Genomic DNA, 17,253 nt, shown 5'->3' on the forward strand with positions numbered 1-17,253 from the left:
AAAGCCCAATGCAAGAGACGGCCCTGCAACGAAGGAGTCCTAGCTTAATCCATTACTGCCAAACAAATCAAATTAAGATCACATGAGTGACACTGCAGCCGTCTGGATTTTAGTGTAGCCTCAGTCTGTCTATGCACAGTATGCTTTTGCAGTGAGTAGGGAGATGTTGTGGTGTAGAGAGGATGGAGTGGGGCGGTGCAAGGAGGAGGGTGGTGGCGCTGTGCAGTGAGGGGGGCCCAGATAGTATCATGTAACTGAGGAGCCAATTCCTGAGTGGAGTGCAACAACAGTGCCTCAGAGAAAACTGGCTGCTGGCCTGAACTCTGAAATTCTGTCTGCAGCCCTGCATGCACAGTTGGCAACCCCCAGGCACCCAAGATTAGTGACTTCTCCACTTGATAACAAAGCAATGCATTCTTGTGAGCCAAGAAGTGGGTCATAATAGTGTTGAATAAAATGGGATCTACAGACTACATGTCCTGTTATTATTGTAATCATTTAATAACTTTGTTTTCTTATTCAGGCGTAGACTATATATATTATGACAGTCACTGAAGGTCTCTGTATTATATGTCAGTCACTGATGCTCTAACTATATAAGTAGGTCACTGATGTTTTTCATATTATATTACCATCACTATGATTTTCTCAGCAATATGTGGCGTCACTGATGGTCTTTATATTATATGGTGGTAACTGTGATGTGCTCTGCATTTATGACAGTCACTATGATGTTATTTGTATTATATACAATCACTGTAATGTTTACTGTAGTATATGGTGTTCACTCTGATGTTATCTGCATTAAATGGTGGTCACTGTTTTATATGGTAACCACTGTTTTGTTCTCTGCTTTTTATGGTAGTCACTGTGATGTTCTCTGCATTATATGGTGGTCACTGCAATACTCTCTGTATCATATGGAGGTCACTGCTATGTTCTCTGTGGCGGTTGAGGTGGTGTACTACAGGCAACGATACTCAACTTTGAGTCTTAAGACAGTGAAGCCTGCATGCTCCATTTAAAAGTGAGGACACCCCAGAACCACAGAGTAAATGCAGAAGGTGCTGTGAAGGTAGTGTAACAGTACTAAAATGGGTTTTGCCCTGACACTACTAATATACCAGTCTTTACTGTCTACTGGGAGGGTACCAAGCTTAGTCTTTGCCCCAGGTGACAGAAACCCTAGCTTCACCCTTTGGCAAAGTTCACTAAGAGTGTATTCACGCAAAAGCAGCACATACAGACCTGTAAGTTACCCGCATATACACCTCTTTATTTTTGCACATGCTACAGAACAGGTACAAGTACACATTTATGTTGACTTGTAATAAAGTATGTTCATTTACTGCCCAAGAGTTGTACACATCTCCATATTCATATGGATCTCCATATGTGTGGATATACTCAATAGAAAAGTGTACATAAAATAGTGTAAGTTATGCTCACTTTGCTACCAACTCTGTGGGAATGAAATGGAGTGCAATTACAAATCCCCAAATGTAGGGAGGCTAAACAAAAATCACCAGAAAAATCAGATTAAGGGGCAAATCTTGGAGAGAGAGAAACTGAAAATCAATCAGCTTCTAACTCATTTTACAGGCTGTTCTAGAAAAATTACAGAAGCTGAGTGGTTGCTACAGTATGAGCAACTTCTCCATTTTACCTTGCTGGCTGTCCTTCTCTGTCTCCTACTCTGCCTCATGCACCTACTCACCTACCTCTGTCTCCGTATCCCTTATACACATTATGACACACACAGTAATGCCCCTTATAACACATTATGCCACAGTAATGCCCCTTACACATTATGCTACACAGTAATGCCCTTTACAAATGATGCCACACAGTAATGCCCTTTACAAGCAATGCCACACAGTAATGCCCTATACAAAATTTGTAGTACAAATTATGCTGCCCAAGATTAGTGCCCCTTACACATTATGCCACATAGTAATTCCCCTTATAACATTATGCCCCACAGTAACCCCCCCTGCAGCCTCTTACCTCCCTTTGTGTCTCTCATCTCCCCCTCATAGGCAACCATGTGGATTTGGTGCCCTGCCCAGAAGGCATCCATGGAAAGATAGCGGTATCATGCTGCTGTCATTTCAAATCTGGTGCTGTCCACGAGTCAATCAGGAGCAACTGTTGCAGCGTCTCCTGATTGGCTGCAGGTCCACGAGGTCCAATTGGCTTGCGGACAGTGACAGATTAAAAATTACGGTGGTATAGTGCTGCTCCCTCTCCATGCACGGATGTCTGCCTGTGTGCCAGCTGTAATCAGCTGTTGGCCCGGCATCAGATCTTCTGGTGGGCAGCACAGTAGGACTCCGTGCTTGAAGTGCCAGTATACCGTGACGTTGTATAACCGCACACTTTGAGCACTGCTCATGATGACAATGGAATCAGTATGAAATGCCGCCGGCTGCAAATCCCGACAGTGGAAGCCCGGCAGGGGTGAAGATCCCAAAGCTACAAAAGGTAAGTACAACTAACCCTGTTCTATCCCCTAACCCTAACCCTCCTTTAGGGGTGCCTAACCCTTACCACCCCCCCAAGTGCCTAACCCTAACCCCCCGTCCCCGCAGCCTAAACCAAAGGGCCTGATTCAGACCCGTTCGCGAGCGCTATGCGCTCGCAAGCGGGTCGATGGTGGCCCAGTGCGCATGTGCACGACGGAGTCAGCTCCGTCGTGCGCATGCGCGAGACCCACATAGCGACAGGCAAACCGTCTCCCACTGACAAGTGATGTCAGTGGGAGTGCTTTCGGCTCTGTTTGAGCCAAAAGCACTCTTGGGCTTGTGGCAACGAGACCGTACCACAAGGGTCTCGTCGCAAGCCCGATGGTCGCGATGGCCTTGACCATCGCAACCATCATCATGGCTGCTCGCTATAGCTGTGGGTGGTCACCCACAGCTATGCGAGCGGCCAGGAGGCCGTTCTGCAAAACCAGAGGGCTGGCCCTGATTCAGGGCCTGATTCAGAGCCGCTCGTAAGTGGCAGCTCGTTCGTTCCGAGCGATGTTTGCACAACTGCGCATGCATACGGATCGTAATACGCATGTGCGAACTAGTCAGTGCGGATGAAAATCGTTTGTTCGCTAAATAGCGAATGCCTGCTATTTTGAGTGACATGAGGAGGCGTATGTGGGTGGTAACAGGGGAAGGTGCTTGAAAACGGGGAGTGGAGATCCGAATGCAGGCATGCTTAAAGGTCAAAACGGGCATTTTATGGGTGTGCATAATTAATACAGCAGCGTCATTGACAACGTCACTGGGTTATTTTATAGTCAGAACTGCTCGCATGATTGCGGTAGGAAAAACCAACCACAAGAATAGCGAGCAGTTCATACGCTGGTCGATTTACTAGATTAATCTAATAAATAGCGGACATGACGTAGGATGCGAGCGGCCAGGGGGTGTAGTTTTCCAAAAATTGACCGCATGTTTTGTACGCTCGTTCAGACCTAGAGGCGTGAACAGACCGCAAAGAGTGAACGGTTCATTTGAATAGCCATCCCTTTTTTCTGAACGAGCAAGCGCAAATAGCATCCGGCTCTGAATCAGGCCCTCAGAGCGAGAGCTCTGTCAGAGCATCTGGCTCTGAATCAGGCCCAAAGTCTCCTGGGAGGGTGCCTAACCCTAACCTCCCCCAGGGGTGCATAACCCTAACCCCCCTCTTCCACTAGCCTAAGCCTCCTGGGGGGCTGCCTGTCCCTAAGTTCTCCCCCCCCGGAAGCCCTTAACCCTCCCCCCCTGCAGCTGTCCGCGCCCGGCTTACCTTCAATCGGTATGCCGGGTGTCAGCCTCCTGGCGTAGATCTAATGACAGGCATCGGGATTTTGATGCCTGTTATTAGTTCCTTGCCGGGATTTGACAGTCGGGAAGCTGCCGGTCGGCATTGCGACCGTCGGTTTCCTGACTGCATCTCGATGAGAACTTGGTACTGGTGTCTGGTATTTTGCCCAATTATGACATCATTAGGAGTCAGGCCATGAAGACATCAGTCAAGCGAAAGTGGCAGAGCTGGTCTTTGGCAGTTCAGGTTATGAATGCTGTGGGCCAGTTCAAGCGCTCTGAAACCCATTGGCAGAAGTATTTTTCTACATTAAATGCAAAATGGACAAGATGTCCAAGGCGGCTGTCAAAGCAGGATTATTGGCAGAGACAAGATCAGTTTAAAATTGAATCCCAGTGACACCATCTTGCGACTGGCCGCAAGATGCCATCTTGGAAATGACATCGCAAGATGCCATTTTGCGAATGGCCGCCTAAGTGCCATTTTAGATAAACTCATACTTTATCTGTACATGTGACGATATTACTATTAGCATCATGCAATTGCATCTGTGACCATCGCCATAAGTTATGGCGATTCACCAAAAGCCCATTTCATGACTTTACGTAGTTTGGGTGCTCTGGATAAAGTGTATATTACTATAATTCCCCTAAAGGATATATTTCAGAAATGGCTTTACAGTATGTCAAAATTGGATTGCATTAGCTGAACAGAGCAAATGGCCACGTGACAACTAGCTTGTGTAGACAAGCTTCCTGGACATAACGTCTGCTCTCACTCCAGGTGGCCCTGCTCGAATACAGCAAGAGGATCATTTGTAGCACCTTACATTAGCAGGCTTCCTGCAATAAAATACCTTCAAAGCCAAGAGTGTTATCTGAGGTTTGGGTCTTATAGCTGTGCTAATTTGCATTTACAAAAGAACCTGGGAGAACAAAGGACTATACTTCTGAGCCTGGGAAGGGTGGGGGCTGCTGAGAGAGGGGGCATGTGGAACTATAAGGATCAGCATTCCACACTGCTAGGTGTTCACTTAGTTTAAGTGAGACTTAAGTGCACCATTTCTCATACACACATTAATATGCACAATTGCGTTGGTAACTAATCGCATATTAGCGAATGCATAAGATCCTGTATGAAAACGCTGTTTATTAGCTTCATGCGCATGCATCTGCCCCAAGTTAATAGCATCTTTACATCAGACCCCGCATACTTACACATTACATATTCACATAAAAGGTTTAATAAGCTTTAAGGTATAAGATCCAAGTATGCACATTTACTATAATTGCTATGAAATAAAGGTTATTTCGTAACTAAGGTTTTATATGTGATAAGTAAGCCATGTTTGGAATTGTACTGATGCATACTCTCTCAACAGTATTCCGGTACCATCGGTGTGGTAATCGCATCATGCATTCTCAAATTATGGACCGCAGAGACTTCAAGCAACAAAATGTACATTATATGAACAACTGTTAGGATGATTGCATGAGGCAGGAAACCAGAGACCCCCAGTTGTTAGAGGCTGGGTGGTGTCTATTTGAATCAACCTGTTAAATGCCTTGTAACATATGCCCTCCCCGTTAGGACCAATGGTATTAGCAACAAACTTCTCTATTGTGTTGTTTATTTCTGGGGGGTATAAATATGCTCTGACCCTGGGTTCCTAGTCTTTGTGCTGAATGCTGATTGATGAGGGGTTTCTTGCTGATGCCTAACATTTGGACCAGAGTGCGCTGCGTATGTATAATTGTACTTGGGTCTGTATAATCTCTTTGCGCTAAGATTATATGAGGATCATAGGGTGTAACTGCTGTACTTTTACTTGAATAATACTTTGTGCTTTGGAACCACAAGTTCTAAGTCTGGAGTCTTTATTTACTGGATGACTGCATACGCAAATTAGCGTCATCCTTAGAGGTTTATAGGAAGGATATTAGAAGGTATAGGCAGGGGTATATAGAGGTTCAAAGGCAGTATCCTTAGTTGGGGGCTCATCGTGAAGTCACTTACCTACTCACATGGCACATACGGTTATCGATATCTCAGCAAAGGGTGGAGTGGCCACATGCAGGGTTTACCTGCAACCGCTTTGTGCTGGAAGATCGCTATACATTTTCTTGTGAGCCAAGGAAGCTGACTAGAATCCAGGAACAAGAGAGGAAAAAGTTTGTTTTCCTTTGTTGATAGAACCTAACATTTAAAGGGGTGCCGCAGTATTGAGCACGTGGCTGAGTCACAGTTTTGCGCACGGTAAAGATGCACTTTTGCATATGCAGCTAAAAAGTTGTCATACGGTTGTGTGGTAGTCGCATTATTGTGTATGTGACTGGTCGCACAATAGCGTATACGTACTTCCGGTTGTGCTGCTACGTGTTTAAATAAAACCGTTGAGGTTTATATTTTTCATTTGTTATCAATATCTGGGTTAACGTGTATTTATCTGCACAGGACAAAGTGTGTAACAGTGAGTATTTGTTGGTAGGGGTAACTTGTTCCCTACAGTTAGAGGTACCGTATGACCTTTAAGGGCTAAGTGCTAGTCACTCGGTAAGCAGCTTACCGTTCTATACACAGTAGCAGGTGTACATGTTGTCTTTGTTGTAGAGAGGTGCATGGAAGTAGCCTACTTAAACTTCCATAGGTGTGGAAGTTGCCTTACTAAATCTTATCCGGGTATGGAAGTTGCCTTTTTCAAATCTTATTCAGGTGTGTGGGTGCTGCCATTTAAATCGTCCACAGGTAAGTGAAAGGATCTTGATTGTCTTTCACCAGTTTAAATCTTTATTGAAAAGCTTAGGATTTGTCTCAGAATGGGGGCCATGCAAACAATAGATATGTTAGACAATGATGTGCTGCTAATGGAAGCGCCGTTTGGAACGGCCCGTCGTATTATGCATACTAAGTACGGTGCTTATGCGATAAGGTATTGTGATGTATGGTTTAAAATGACGATGAAGAGTGTTAGACCGTTTCCAAGAATTGGCCGTTTTTATAAAAATGTACTAGATAATGTCCGGGATCACATCAGTCTGATGCGCTCCCGAGAGAAAAAGGTCAAATATTATGAATGTTTAAAGTTGTGGCAGCATGAATGGGATGCGTGGCTTAAAAATGCCCATGAGGGAAGTAGTAATGCATTGTCCCTGGATAAGAGCAGAACTAAATTCCATCATAAATGATTTCCCCAATCCCAAAAAGGAATTAGCCAAATGTCAAAGATTTTTGAGAAATTGGGTAGTTCTCATGAGCCAACCAATAAAGATTGGCATGTGGTGTTAAGGGCCTGTTTACCACGCAATACCGACGTTACAAAATTTATCACGGATTGTGTATCACGGATTGTGTTACTTAACAGACCAAGTAAACCAAGGTAACACTTCCCGCATTGTAACTCAATTGGGTATATATTTTCCGGTAGTAGTTAACTGGAACAAAATTTTCACCATTATGCAAAAGGAGAGTGAATCTGCAGAAGATTATTGCGACTGGGCTCTGCAGGCTATCACCCAGTACAGTGGGTTAGAAGATATTAATGATAGCACTCACCACAGGGGAATGATAGTCACGGTACTCATGGACGGTCTGAAAAAGAATTTAAAGACTCGGGTTCAGATCTCACAACCTGGCTGGAGGGGAGTCACAATAGATACCCTCATAGAATCTGCCATAGAACATGATAAAAACATCTCAAAGAAGAGAGAGACCCAGAGTGAAAAACGAATGGCTGTCAGTATACAAGCTCGGGGTCACAGTCAACAGACACACTCGCATCTGCACACACACTTACAACTGAAAAGTTATATGCCCTCACTAACCCCACGCAACAACAAACACAGCTCTATTCCACAAACCCTATACAACCACAGGCCCCATACTACTCACAAACCTCATATCCCCCACAATACCCTTACCCTCCCTATCCTTACCTATATCCACCACCATTACCCTCTGCTCAAACCTCACAACAACACGTGTCTTCACCCGATCCACGAACAAGTTTTAATTGTAAACAAACAGGACACTTAAGTAGAAACTGTACAGTAAAAAGAGTAGGGACCCCAAATCAGGGAAGACCTGGACATCCCCATAAGGGATATGAACAGGGACCAGCAAATGTCCAGCAGGCACGAGCTCCAATTGTGGCCGTAAATGCTTTATTGGAGAATGGTAGCCAACGCTAGGGGTCAGGTCATACCTGTAGTCTACAGATAGTCAGGTTAACGGGAAGTACTAGGGAAAAACCGGTCATGATGGTTGATGTAGCTGGTACTGAATATCCTTTTCTTGTAGACACAGGGGCAACCAGGTCAGTGATAAAATCTCCCATTAATTTACAGGTGACCAACGAGACAGTACCAACAATGGGTGTAACAGGTAAAGTGGAACATTATCCTTTAACAAAGTCCACAGAGGTTACTATTGGGCCGTTGCATACCAGGCATACTTTCCTTCTGGCTGCTGTGACTCCTACTAACCTGCTGGGTAGAGACTTGTTATGTAAGATGGGATGTGTTATATATTGCACCCCTGATGGTGTATTTTTAGATATTCCAGAGAGAGTTGCACACGAGGTGCGGGATATGTTGGACACTCCCCAAAGGATAATGTATCACTCTACAAGTTTAAATGAAAATCCATCTCAGGTAGATGAAATGTTGTCCCAAATTCCAGATTCACTTTGGACTAAGGATGGACAGGACACTGGATTAATGGCAAACGTAAGCCCTGTAATGGTAAATTTAAAAAGCGTCAGGCAAGCTCCAAAAATTCCCCAGTACCCACTAAAACAGGAGGTAGAATTAGGGGTTTTTCCAATAATTGAGCGATTATTGCAACATGGAATTTTAGCTCAAACAGCTAGTGTAGCCAACAGTCCCATCTTCCCGGTGAAGAAGAGTGGTGGGAGGGGTTATAGGCTGGTCCAAGACCCTAGAGGTGTTAATAAGGTAGTAGAGAGCCAATTCCCTGTAGTGCCAAATCCAGCTGTCATCCTGATGCAGATCCCACCAAATGCAACCCATTTCATTGTCATTGACCTCTGTTCTGCTTTCTTCTCTGTGCCTCTCCACCCTGACTGTCAGTATCTATTCGCATTTACATACAGAGGTGTACAGTACACATGGACATGGTTACCCCAAGGTTTCATAGACAGCCCCAGTATCTTCTCCCAGGCATTGCACAACTGTTTACAATCTTTTCAACCTGCCAATGGATCTGTTATAATTCAATATGTGGATGATTTATTGCTATGTTCTGACTCGTTTATGTCATGTCCGAATGATACTAAACTTTTGTTGCTTCATCTCTCGCATACAGGACACAAGGTGGCTAAGGACAAACTACAGCTGTGCCAATCCAGAGTAAAATATTTGGGACACCAGGGGTTACGACATCTTACAAATGATAGAATCCAGGTCATACAGAACATGACACTGCTGAAGAATCAACAGCAAATTCGTACCTTCTTGGGAATGTGTGGATACTGTAGAATGTGGATCCCAGGTTTTTCTATTTTGGCCTTGCCTTTACAGGAATTAGACTCTTCCTCAAAGCCCGATCGTGTCATACACACAGAGGAAACAGAGCAGGCTTTTCTTAATCTTAAGGATAGTCTGACAAAAGCTCCTGCATTGGGAATACCTGATTATGAAAAACCTTTTGATTTGTATTGTTCGGAAGGCAATGGTTGTGCTGCAGGTGTCCTTACACAAAAACATAGTGATGCCAGTAGGCCCGCAGCATACTACAATGCCCAACTGGACACTGTGGCAAGATCACTCCCCACTTGTTTGAGGAGTGTAGCAGCTACCTGACAGGGTTCAGCCTAGGATCGGCCTCTCTCACCTCCTTGCCGGCTTCCCCTGACTTCCTTGCGGTCAGACGTCTGGTGCAGTGATGGATGTGAGGCTGAGTATTCTGCCTTAGGTGCTTTATGCAAGCTTCCATGGTCGGCTGTGTGTGCTGGGGATCGGAGTTCCCATCATGGGCGCTGCCATGACAGTTCCTCTCATGTGACAGTACTCCTAACCTATGGTAGCATGATTTCAGTCAGCTGATGCTGTGCTCCAGTAATCTGCTACCCCTGGGTATAAATCCGACTCCAGAACTCCAGGAAGTTGCTGTTCAACTTCTTCTTCTCTGTTCCAGTGATACTAGCGTTGCTCTGTGCTAATCTTTCAGAGAGTTACTTCAGCCTGTTCACAGTTCTCCAGTTTCCAGTATTAGCTTCCAAGCTATTCTTAGTCTGAGAGTAGTTCTCTCCCAGTATCCAGACTGTTTTGTTTTCTATGTCTGTGTGTCTTTGTATATGTGCTGCTAGTATTGCAGCTTCCTTGTGTCACTGAGGTGTCAGATTACCTGCTGGTATTAATTAGCCCACAGTTGGACCTCCCAGCACATATCTGTGTCAATCTGCCCTGTGTCTTGTCAGTGCAAATCTGCACTTGCATTTAGCACTCTCCTAGTGTATGCCTGACTTCTCTTTGTGTCTTGTCTCTGCCAATCATTTCCAGCGTTCCCATATATTCCCTGAGTCCACTCTGCTCTTCTCTGTGCAATCTCCAGTATATGTCTGTGTTCTTTGCTCAGCGTCTTGTCTCCGGTAATCATTTCCAGCATTTCCATATATTCCCTGAGTCCACTCTGCTCTTGTCTGTGCAATCTCCAGTATATGTCTGTGTTCTTTACTCAGCGTCTTGTCTCTGGTAATCAGCTCCAATCATTTCCAGCATTTCCATATATTCCCTGAGTCCTCTCTGCTCTTGCCTTTGCAATCCCAAGTAAATGTCTGTGTTTTTTTGCATACTTAACTGTTTCCAGTCATTGCCTGTGTTATAGCATTCAGTTCCATTTCCAGAGTTCATTCATTCCATTCACCTCCCGTCATATTGCATTCATTATAGTTTCCGGTCTTCTGCCATTCCCAGGTACCTGTCCAGAGGGCCGCGACCTGCTCACTTGGTGCAACTGAAAACCAAATCCCAATTGGAGGGGTCACTGGAGAAAACCACTAAGTTGTCACGGCCAGGGTATTTCAGCATGGCGCTAGGCGAGTGTTACCTGTGAGGTCATTGTGGCGCGGGCTGTCTGGTGGCGGAGCTGGTGTCTGGCGGGGGGCTTTGGCTGCGTGCGTTGTTGTGCGGGCCTGTTGTCACTCTGCACTGGTAAGGCCTGGCATCGTCTCCATCCATCCATGGGCGCCGCCATCTTGCCTTCTGGCCATGTGATGCGGCTGGCCAATCCTGGTGAGTCACATGTTCCCTCTGGCCAGTAACAGCACGGCATGGGGTATTTAGGAAGGGTCAGTGCCTTCCTTCTTTGCCAGTGCAACGTGTATCTCAGCCTAGCTGAGAGGGAGTTCTCTGTGCTTATCCTGTTCCTGTGAATTCGCTGTCTGCCAGTCTGCCTGTCAGCTCCTAGCTTCCACTGGACTACCCCGCTTCCTCCATCACCCTTACCCATACCTGAGTGCCTGAGCCTGCTGACATCCTACTCATTGCTTCTGTTCACTACCTGCATGCCTGGCTTGATTATTTTCAGTTCACTACCTGCATACCTGGCTTGATTATTTTCAGTTTCACTACCTGCACACCTGGACAGCTCTAATTGCTTTTCTTGGACATTAACCCATTACTCCCACCACAGAACTCTTGTGCACATTTATATGTTCCTGGACTTTTGTTTACTGCCACATTATATGTCTACTCAAGCACTTATTAAAAATCCTAGTTTTATTTTCAAATCCGCTTCTGTGATTGCTCCTGCTACCACCCCGGGTCCACAAACAACCCAGAACATAACACAAGTGAGTTAGACTCCACGCCTCTGGGCAGGTCTAGCCAAACCTGGGTTTGGCCGCAACTAGGAGACCTAGTCTAGTCACTCCCCTAGTCACCCAAACCCCTCGGCTCACCATCCTCCACAGAGGAATTCTTGCACTGGATCGTGACAGTTTGAACAGCCCAATATGCAAGCCGCTGGGTTCCAGGGTGATGCAGGGTTTCAGGATTTACTCTTTCATGTGACTGCACAGGAGACAGCTTTACAATCCGTCAGACAGCAGCTGCAAGAACTCTCTAGTCAAATGATGGTTATTCATTCAGTTCTAGCTGCTTTGTCCCCAGACACACCACAAGTTCCACCAGTGAATTCTCCACAGTTTTGTTCTGAAGTTTCAATTACACCTACAGATTAAAAATTTTCTGTGCAAGCTAGTGAACCTCTCAAGTGTCCTCTGGTTCCTCAATTTTCTGATGTGCGTGACCCTGAACCTTTCAAGAGTTTCTACTGGCTTCTAGAACAACTACAAAATCTTCGTCCCAAAATTTTTCAAGTTATTCCCAAGCTTTCTAGTGCTACTCCTGACTTGACTAACAGCTTTTCCAAACAAACTAAAGTAAAGCATCAAAGTTTCCTGCACCCTAAACTTACTGAGGTTGAATGTCAGCGACGCCAGGAACTGCATCTCTGTTTATATTGCGGTTATGACAATCACTTTCTTAAGGACTGTACTCTGCGCCCACTGAGAAGTAGTGACAAGTGTGTGACTCCCAATGTCTGCGCTTTCAGTGCTCCCCATCATCCATCAGTGATTCCCATTTCTTCAGTTACAGATAAGGAGGTGATGTCCACTGAGCAAAAGAAAGTTCAAGTTTTTGATTGGGGCCCTGCTACAAGATGCTTCAACCCTTGTCTAAGAAATATTGGGAGGATATTTCAACCTTCTAAAGTCAGGGACACTACTCATTCCATTTCTACTGGTCACGGCCCGGATTCCATTTCCATCGGTCCCAGTCCGGATTCTGTTTTTCCCAATATGGGACTCCAGTCAGTAGCCCCAGGAGGGGTCTCAACTTCCTTACCCCGAGTGGAGGTCCCAAGTCTCGCACCCCAGCAGGGTGTCCCAAGTCTTGCACCCCAGCAGGGGGTCCCAAGTCTCGCACCCCAGGAGGGGGTCCCAAGTCTTGCACCCCAGGAGGGGGTCCCAAGTCTCGCACCCCAGGAGGGGGTCTCAAGTTCCACGCCCCAGAAGGTGGCTTTCGTTTCAAGTTTCATGCCCCAGGAGGGGGTTTCAAATCTCTCACCCAGAAGGGGGTTACAAGTGTTGTACCCCAGGAGGGGGCTTTCATTTCAAGTTTCATGCCCCAGGGAGGGGTCTTCGTTTCGAGTTTCATGCCCCAGGAGGGGGCCTTCGTTTCGAGTTACACGCCTCAAGAGGAGACCATCGTTTCGAGTTTCACGCCCCAGGAGAGGGCCTTCGTTTCAAGTTTCATGCCTCAAGGGGAAGCCTTCATTTCGAGTGTTATGCCCCAGGAGCAGGCCATAATTTCAAGTGTTACTCCCCAAGAAATGGTCTCAAGTTCCATACCTCAAAAGGGGGTTCTGAGCCACTCACCCCAGGAGGAAGTCTGTGTTCTTGCATCCCAAAAGGGGGTTTCATATTGCGTAGCCCGAAAGGAAAAGCCAAGTCAGCTTCCCCAGAAGGGGGTTTTAGGTCCCATACTCCAACAGGGAGTGTCAAGTTCTGTACTCCCGGAGGGGGCCTTGAGTCTCTCACCCAAAAAGAAGGTTTCAAATCTTGTTTCCCAGGAAGGTGCCTCAAGTCAAGTACCTCAACAGGGGTTTCCTGACTCTATACCCCAGGAGAGGGTTTCAAGTGTCGTACCCCAAGGAGGGGCCTCTAATGCTATACTCCAAGAGGGGGTTCCTAGTGTTACGCCCCAGGAGGGAGCCTTAAATATTCTTCCCCAGAAAGGGATTTCAAGTATTCCACCCCAGGATGGGGTTTCCAGTGTGATACCCCAGGAGGGGATTTCAAGTGCCTCATACCAAGATGGGGTTCCCAGTGTTATACCCCAGGAGGGGAATTCAAGTGTCTTACCCCAGGATGGGGTTCCCAGTGTAATGCCCCAAGATGGGGTTCGTGGTGTTATTCCCCTGGAGGGGACTTCAAGTGTCTCACCCCAGGATGGGATTCCTAGTGCCATCCCCCAGGGGGGGATTTCGAGTATTACATTTCCGAAGAAGAGTTCAAGTGTCTTACCCCAGGAGGGGGTCTCAAGTCTTGTACCCCAAGAACAAGGGTTTCCAAGTGTTACTCCCCAAGATTGGGGTTCAAGCATTATACCTCCAGAGGAGGTTTCTAGTTATGTACCCCGGCAGGGGGTATCAAGTCTCATAGTCCAGGGGAAAGTCTCAAGTTTTACATCTCAAAAAGGGATTTCAAAATCTGTATCCCAAGGAAAGATCTCCGGTTTTTTACTCAAGGAAGAATCTTCTAGTGTTGTGTCAAAGTCAAATGTTTTAGTGCCCAATTCGTTAAGAGGTTCACAATATGATGCTACCACTACATTTAAAGGTATACCTCAGGATCCATCTGATGCTTCTATGTCCATTTTTTTTGATGGAGATATAACGCAGTATTATGCTTTGGTGGATCATTTCATCGCTATTATGAAATCCTCTCCATGGTCTGAAATCAAGCCTACTAATGTAGTAAAATTTATAATTTCATCTTTTAGAGGTAAAGCTTGGGACTGGGTTGAGCCTATTTATGATTCAAAGGAACCGATGCTGTCAGATATAGTAGCCTTTACTGCGGCAGTCATTAAAGAATTTGGTCCAACTTATCCTTACAGTTCTCTCGAGGATACTCATCTCAACAAAGTCTCAAGTTCTGGGGTACCACCCTCTGCTATTAAACTCAGATGCATTTCTTTGAGTCCTTCTCAAAAAGATCCAGTACAAAAACAACCTGTCCAGAAGGATAAGACTCAAGGAGGCATAAGGATGATGAATTATAACACAGATTCTGACTATGATCCTGAGTACCATGAAAAAACAATTTCGGTAGTTCCCATGAAAGACACTTTGCAACTTAAGTCTTCTTCTTCTTCAAGTGGTTCGAAAAAGTCTCGGAAAAAGAAGAAGAATCGATGACTTCCTGGTGACCAACCTTTCTTGGAACAAGTTGACTATTTCTTCCAATTATTAGTCTCAGAATCCATCTGGTATTGGGAACCTTGTTCTTGTAAATTTTCCAGTTCTTATTGTATCTTCAATCAAGATTTTCGAGTTTCCTGTGTTTTTCAAATATATTTTTTGTGTCTTTCTGAGGAGTTCCAGTTGAACCTTTATGGGTGTTTGGTGCCCACCCTAAAAGGAGGGGGTACTGTCAGGGTTCAGCCTAGGATCAGCCTCTCTCACCTCCTTGCCAGCTTCCCCTGACTTCCTTGCAGTCAGACGTCTGGTGCAGTGATGGATGTGGGGCTGAGTATTCTGCCTTAGGTGCTTTTTGCGAGCTTCCATGGTCGGCTGTGTGTGCTGGGGATCGGAGTTCCCATCATGGGCACCGCCATGACAGTTCCTCTCATGTGACAGTACTCCTAACCTATGGTAGCATGATTTCAGTCAGCTGATGCTGTGCTCCAGTAATCTGCTACCCCTGGGTATAAATCCGCCTCCAGAACTCCCAGTAAGTTGCTGTTCAACTTCTTCTTCTCTGTTCCAGTGATACCAGCATTGCTCTGTGCTAATCTTTCAGAGAGTTACTTCAGCCTGTTCACAGTTCTCCAGTTTCCAGTATTAGCTTCCAAGCTATTCTTAGTCTGAGAGTAGTTCTCTCCCAGTATCCAGTCTGTTTTGTTTTCTATGTCTGTGTGTCTTTGTATATGTGCTGCTAGTATTGCAGCTTCCTTGTGTCACTGAGGTGTCAGATTACCTGCTGGTATTAATTAGCCCACAGTTGGACCTCCCAGCACATATCTGTGTCAATCTGCCCTGTGTCTTGTCAGTGCAAATCTGCACTTGCATTTAGCACTCTCCTAGTGTATGCCTGACTTCTCTTTGTGTCTTGTCTCTGCCAATCATTTCCAGCGTTCCCATATATTCCCTGAGTCCACTCTGCTCTTGTCTGTGCAATCTCCAGTATATGTCTGTGTTCTTTGCTCGGCATCTTGTCTCTGGTAATCAGCTCCAATCATTTCTAGCATTCCCATATATTCCCTGAGTCCTCTCTGCTCTTGCCTTTGCAATCCCCAGTATATGTCTGTGTTTTTCTGCATACTTAACTGTTTCCAGTCATTGCCTGTGTTATAGCATTCAGTTCCATTTCCAGAGTTCATTCATTCCATTCACCTCCAGTCATATTGCATTCATTATAGTTTCCGGTCTTCTGCCATTCCGAGGTACCTGTCCAGAGGGCCGCAACCTGCTCACTTGGTGCAGCTGAAAACCAAATCCCAATTGGAGGGGTCACTGGAGAAAACCACCAAGTGAGTTAGACTCCGCGCCCCTGGGCAGGTCTAGCCAAACCCTGGGTTTGGCCACAACTAGGAGACCTAGTCTACTCACTCCCCTAGTCACCCGAACCCCTCGGCTCACCGTCCTCCACAGAGGAATTCTTGCATTGGATCGTGACACTACCGCTTTATTGGTTAGTAAAAGTGAGGACATAGTATTGGTTCATGATCTGATTGTCTACACTCCACATGCTGTATCTGCTCTGTTGAACTCAGCTCAAACCAGACACGTCTCTTCGGCTAGGTTTACCAAATGGGAACTAGCTCTAATCGCACCCGCAAACATCACCGTTAAACATTGCAGCACGCTGAATCCAGCAACGTATTTACCATATGTACAACATGATGTACAAAGGGTGGAAGGAGGCGAGTTGCTGGCGGGAGGTGAGTTCAGCGGACATAATGATATGCATGATTGTATGGAATATCTGAATCAGACCTTTACTGCTAGACCTGACATACACAACACACCTTTAGAGAATGTGCATGTGACTTTTTATACGGATGGGAGTTGTCATAGACAAACAGGTGAATTATGTACAGGTTATGCTGTTGTAAATGACACAGACATCATAGAAGCTAAACCTCTTTGTCCTCCTCACTCAGCCCAGGTGGCAGAGTTAGTAGCACTAACTAGAGTGTGTGAACTGGCAGCAGGCAAATCTGCTAACATTTACACTGCCTCGAGGTACGCGTTTGGGGTGGTGCACGATTTTGGGGCTCTATGGCGTTTGAGAAATTTTATGACAGCAGCGGGCACACCAGTTGCACATTCCCGACACATAAAACATCTTTTAGAAGCAATCCAACTGCCCAAAGCGGTGGCAGTAATTAAATGTAAAGCCCATACATGTGAGGATGATCCGGTGTCACTGGGCAACAACAGAGCCGATGAAGCTGCAAAATGGGCAGCAGGGTTAAAAATGTTTTCTCCCACTGAAAAAATTATGTCTTTCGAAACAATTGATATGCTGAAATTAATTGAGATGCAAAATTTGTGTTCAATTCAGGAAAAGTCCATTTGGAAGTCCAAGGGATGTGGGCAAGAGTCCTCCGGGCTCTGGAGGGATGGACAAGGTAAACCAGTAGCCCCCAAGGCATATTACCCCAACTTGGCTGAGGTAGCACATGGTCTGACTCATCTGGG

This window comes from Taudactylus pleione, unplaced genomic scaffold, assembly GCF_031769625.1.
Source record: "Taudactylus pleione unplaced genomic scaffold, aTauple2 ptg000389l, whole genome shotgun sequence".
Lineage (NCBI taxonomy): Eukaryota > Metazoa > Chordata > Amphibia > Anura > Myobatrachidae > Taudactylus > Taudactylus pleione.